Source organism: Arachis ipaensis, chromosome B03 (assembly GCF_000816755.2).
Source record: "Arachis ipaensis cultivar K30076 chromosome B03, Araip1.1, whole genome shotgun sequence".
Lineage (NCBI taxonomy): Eukaryota > Viridiplantae > Streptophyta > Magnoliopsida > Fabales > Fabaceae > Arachis > Arachis ipaensis.
In genome coordinates, this window is record NC_029787.2 from 19770222 (window position 1) to 19776969 (window position 6748).

Genomic DNA, 6748 nt, shown 5'->3' on the forward strand with positions numbered 1-6748 from the left:
ATAAAAAATAAAAAACTAGTAAAAAACTGTTAAACTGCCCAAAAAGTTAAAAATCAGACGGTTAGACCGAACCGGGATCCAGTCAACTTTTGAAGAAAACCTGTATATGGCGTCATTTTACACCAATGAAAAAAAATAAAAAATAAAAACTTAATGCCCTAACTTCCCAATTCTCTTAGCTCTCTGGCCTCTCTCTCAACTCTAGCGACCTCCATCTTGTCTTCATTTTTCAACCTGTCCAGCCATCACCGCCGTCCGCGCTGCTCCAACGTCATCGCAACGCCTCTGTTCTGCCGTTGTTCGCCGTGGTTCCGCCTATTTTGGCAAGCTTTCTCTCTGTTTTGCCGTGGTTTTGCCGCCGTTACTCCGTATTTTCGCCGTCGTTACGCCGTGCTTCCGTCACGCTTAAGCCCTCATCTTTTAGTCTTTGTTCATCCTCGGTTCTGTTGCATGGCCCAGCCTCTGTTCAGACGCCGTTCCGCTGCTGTTCTGCCATCTCCGTTGAGTTATAAAGCTCCAGCTCCCTCTTCCTTTATTGATTTTTTGTCATTGTTTTAATTGGTGGTTGTTTTAATTATTAGGTTGCTGTTCCAGTTTTTGTTCTGTTGGTATTTGCTGTATTAACTTGTTTTGATTATTATCTTAGTTTTGTTATGTTCTTTGCGAGTCCGTTTGGGAAGTAGGCAGAAGCTACTTTTTTTATTTTTGAATTATAAAAAGTCACAATACGTGTGTTTGGCACTATTTTAAAAATAACTTTTAACTTTTCGAAAAATTAATTCACAGCTTTTTGAAGAAATGAAAATATATGACTTCTTCTCCTCGATAAGTCATTCTATCATTTCCGTAAAAAAATGACCTCAAAACAAAAAAAAATTTACTTTCATTCTTGGCTCTGTAAAAAAATACTGGAAATACTGCCCCCACCACCGTTTTCACCCAAGATTTCATCTGCTAGAAGTATTGGCCTTCCACCATCATTTTCACGTAATGATTTATCTGCTGAAAATATTGACCCTCCACCACCATTTTAAAATAATGTTCCATCTGAACCACCTATTGCATATATTCTTTCCAGTTTTTTTTTATCATTTTACCACTCTATTTTTATTATTAAATTTGTATTTAACATTGTGTGTGGTATAAAATACCAGTTTTAATCTTTTTCTCATGTGATTTTATTTTTATATAGCTGCTATTATTTTTATAGTTAGTTATAGCAAGTTCTTGACCCCAATAAAAGAGGAAAAAATTCTAATAAAAGTAAAAAAAATAAAAAACAGCAACAAAATATACATTGACACACATTTCACATTTATTTTTTATTTTTATCTACCATATCATACACAATAAATCAGCAAACACTAATTACGGGCCAACAACTTTTGTGTTTTGTAACCATTAATTGACCATCAATAGTATTTTTAATAGTGTGAGATTACATCCAATGGTGGAAGATCACTTACTTTTCTTTTGATAGTTAAGTGTTGGCCACAAAACACAAAAATTACTGGCTCCTTAGACTTTCTCTTAAAATTTTATTACTATTTACCACATACAAGAACACCATTATGGGTGAAGATGAAGTAGAAGAATTAGTTTCTACCTAAAAAATGGAACTAATAAGAGAGTAAATAAAGAATTAATTGCCTAAGCAGTTGTAATCTTAGTGATTAAGTTATAGAAAATCAACATTTAATATTGAAAAGTATTTGTTATCATCGTTGTTTTAATATCCATTTTTTGTGAAAAAAATGGTATTTTTTAAGTTATTTATCCAAACGTTATAACTTTAAAATAAGTACTTTTATAACTAAAAATCCAAATCTATACCAATGTATAATGGGATACACAGGTTTAGTATCCAATTCTTTCTTCTTCTTTTGCCCCTGTTTCTTTTTTTTTATTAAAAAATGGGTTTACTCACGACAAAATTTAAAAACTGAACCACTTCTAATAAAGAAAACTGACACTACGTACTCAGGATACATGATATTTTGAAATTAAATTTATTAAATCATTATTATTATTAGCTAAAGTTATTGGAATAATTAAATCTACAACACATGGTTTACATATTTTTGATGTCCAATATTTATTTTTTTTAAAAATTACATATAAAAGTGTATTCATTAATCAAATCTATACCAATACAATATATAATGAACTATACCAATATATAATGGACTATACCAATATATAATGGGAATAAGAAAATTTGGTATCTAATTTTTTCTTACTATTTTACCCTTATTTATTTTTCTGTTAAACACTAAATTCAATATAACAAACTGTTACTACCTTCTCCATATTTTTTTTTTATCAAAGAAAGAATTTGCCCCACGACAGAATATCAAACTGATTCACTGTCAACACACGACATATTTTAAAATTGAACAGAACTGCTACTATCACGTACTCAATTTAAAAACTAATTCACTTCAATCTTGGTCTCGTAAACGTTTTTGTTATCTTTCTAGCAAATAGAAATGGAACTTCACGAAATCAATAGGAATAACAAAGACAACAACACCTAGCTAGAAGACATACAAATTATCAGGAGATGATTCGACAAGAAAACAAATTGCCATATCAACTGATACAACTCCAATTTCAACTCCAATGCCAAACACAGGTGGAGGCCGATTAACTACAAACATAAGGGTAGCCAGATTGACTATAACTAGACAAATGGCTAGAGCTAAATTTGTTACGGGTAACACAATAACTAAATTTAAATTTCTTTGTTATGAATTGAATTAGTTCTTAATAATTAAATTTTACTTTTCAAAAATGTAGGAATGGAAGCGCATGACAATAGAACTGCTGCAAGTAACAGAAATCAAAATAACATAATTGGTTACTATCTATCATTGATATTCCATAACAAAATTAATCAAATTAATATTACTATACATAATTTATTTTATATATATCACGAAATTATACATACATTGCAGTATCTTTCTTAATCAAATAACACATCAATCATACATGAAGTTATAAAGTTAACATTAAAAATTTAGTATTCAATTTTTTCAGACATCATTCATCCATAAAAATAATTTTAAAAAAATTTAATGGTCAAAATAATTTTTTATGTTCTCATATTTTAGAACTTTGGTAACGATATATATTTCTAAAAAATTAAAAATAAAATTAGGATATATCTCACTTACATACAAATATAACGGTTAAAAAAATTACAAGAGTTATTATTTTTTATCCCCTATAATTAAAAAAGTACGGCATAAATAAAGATTAATTCCTTTTATTATAAAGATTAATTTCTTTTATTATCAACCTAAACACAAAAAAATAAGAATACATTATAGTATAATAAATAAATTATTTTTTAAACATTTTTGTATTCTTAATTGTCTTAATTGATGAAATACTCATCATATCATCAATTTATGGTAACAAATTAAAAAAATAATAAATATAAAGTTTTATTAATATACATTACTATATAAAATGTGTTTAGTTAAACTTATTGTATTATTATGCTTATTAGTTATCATAATAACAAATAAATTTTATTATGTTTATTATCTGTATTGCTCTTTAAATTATGCTTACTATATATTGTAAACAAAATTCTGAATTTAATAAAAAAATTGAAAATAAATATTTAACAAATAAAACATTTAAAATAGTTAATACATTCATAAAAATAATAATAATAAGAATAACTTTATAATAAAATTTTCGTAACAACATATATCTTTTAAAATTAAAGAGAAAAACTGAACAAAAAATAAATAGAATTTAAACACAAAAACAACAATTAACAGATACTACAAAAATATTGATGTCCTATCTCATGTATTTAAAAATAAATTGTATAAATTATATGGGTCCTTTTTATTATAAGGTCATTAACAAATTAAGAAATTAATAAATGCTGAAATTTACTGATGGCACAATGTGTTCTAATTTCTTAAAATAAAAAAAAAAAAATTATATATTATATTAAAAGTTACAAGTCAATAAGTAACTAATAATGTAGACCTCAAATTAAAAACATAGATAACGGTGTATACATTTTTATGAGTTACAAATTTTTTTTTTATGAATCACTAATTTAAGTACTAACTAAAAAAAATGCTACTACAACTGTTATTCAATAGTAAAAACCATGAGACATATAATATCATTTAGTGATGAAAAATAAATTTTAACGTTGTTATAGTAACTAGGGAATAAACCCTTGATGATAAAAAGATTATCAAATTAAAATTTAATAATGTAGGAAATATTATTAATATAAACACCAACAAAAATAATAAAATAAAAGTACACCATGCATGTTAACCATAAAAAATATTTATGCAATTTTAATAGACAAATTTTTTATTGTATCTTTAATTTATTATAATAATTTTAAAAAATATAATTAAAATTATTACAAATTATTGGACAACATTTAAAACTTTCATGAAATTGAATAGCAAACAAAAACACAATAGAAGCATATCATTTTGAAAATATTCTTTGTATATTTTAGTATAACTCAGAATAAAAATTTGCTCTATTAAATATATATTTAACCTCATATATTACCTAGAATTTTAAACTTTGACAATCTTATATGAGTTTAGGCAACAGAAAAATCTAGAAAAAGACACTACATCTTTAAAAATTACGTTTATTTTTCAAAAAATAAACCTCAATTGAAGAGTTGTATACATATTCTTTATTTACTATTGATTTCACTATCTAAAATAATATGAAATAATTAATGAATTCTACCCGAGTACCTAACCATATAATTATTGGCCCATGTAGGAAAAGAAATCTATAACATAATATTTTAATATTCTTATGCGAGTGCAGAAATTAGACACCATGTTAGAACATCCCACAATTGTGCTCGGAATTTTCAAGAGAATACAACAGTGCTTCAAACTACACTACCTACTACAAGGACATGTACACACTATAATGCACGTCTGTTTCACCATAAAACATTTAACATGTGTTGCAATGGAGGAAAAGTCTCTTTGCCCCCAAGTAAATGCTCCTCAAGAATTACTTGAAATCTTCTTAGACCCTTCTGCAGAAGGGAACCATTTCAAAAAACACATTCGTGGTTATAATTCTACAGGTTTTAATTGAATTCTTTTCTATAATAAGCAATCAATTTAATTGAATAAACCTGAAGCGTTTATATGGTTACTTTTATGGTAAACAAAATCTGACAGTTTTTCAAGATACAATAAGTTATTGACAAGGAGATGTATGATGAATTACGAAGGATTTTTTTTAAGTACACAATTTTTGAATTTTTCCAATTTTTTCATTAATTCTCTTATAGTTTGATATTTAAAAACGAAAAAAATAAGCATATTCATTTCTTCTATCCTTCCACTATTTGTAGGAAAATGAAGCCCTCTTCAGATTCAGAATCATATTTTGGCTTACCACTTAAAAAAAAAAGAAGACAAACATGAATATCCATGATATTTAGGCATCAAACATTTTTCAAGTTTCATCTGTACTCTTACGTACTCTTATTCTCTATTAAATTAGTTTGTACTTGATGTAGAAAATTTGGAATCATATGGTTATTTTAGTCATTTTATATAATATTTCAGTCTTGTCCATGTGTATCCAAACATAATACTGGATGTTACATTAATGTCTTGTACATCGTATCCAAACACAATACACAAACAATAATTTTTAGTGTCTCCGTCCTATTGTCTTTGTCTCAGTTCTGTCCTGGCTTTGAAAATAAACGCAGCATTAGTGCTTGTTTGGGCGCCATTATTTTGATAAAAAAAAGATCTTTTTTCAATGAAAATGATCTTTTTTTTTTATTTTTTAGCGTGTTTGGCAAATTTCGAGTAGTAAAAGTAAAAGTACTAGAAAAATCAGAAAAATATCTTTTTTGAGAAGTTGTAATTTACATCTTTTTTTAAAAGATCTTTTTTCTTTAAAAAAATTGTTTTTTATGTAATAAATAAACAAAAAAGTACTTTTATATTGTTATATCCAAACATAATTGATAGATAAAAAGATCTTTTTGCATGAGATACCCAAACATAAAATTACTTTTATTTTTTCACAAGATCTTTTAAGAAAAGATAACTAAAAAAAAGAATTTTTTTTAGAAGCTCATTCAAACAAGTCCTAAACAGCTTCTCAAAAAAGATATTTTTTTTTTATTTTTCTAGTATTTTTATTTTTACTACTAGAAATTTACTAAATACGCTAAAAAATAAATAAAAATCTTTTTTCATTAAAATTTTTTTTATCAAAATAATGACACCTAAACAAGCACAATAAAAATTCTTATACTTTAAATTTTTTTTATTCAAAAGAACTTATTTAAATTATTTACTTAAATTGGGTCTTGATTAACTTGTTAATTTGATAAATGGTTATAGTGTTGCTGTTTTTGATTTTGTGATTGCTAGATTATTGTGCTGTTCTTGATATTTTGAGAATTCATTAATTTGATAAATTGTTATTACTGTGACTTGTTGTTCTCGATCTTGGTGTTATTATTATTGTTTTGATCTTAGTTTATGTTGTTATTCTTAATTTATTAATATTGTCATTGGCTTGTTTTTATGTTATTTTGATTTTAGTGCTCGCTGTGGTGCTAGCCGTCATCTTCGTCTGCTCGCCATCTTAGATCGAAGGTCATTGCTCACTTGTTCGATTTTTTTAATGCTCTATTCTAAAATCAAATCATTAGATGATTATTAAATGTTTTTCATTTTTATTGAATGCTCAG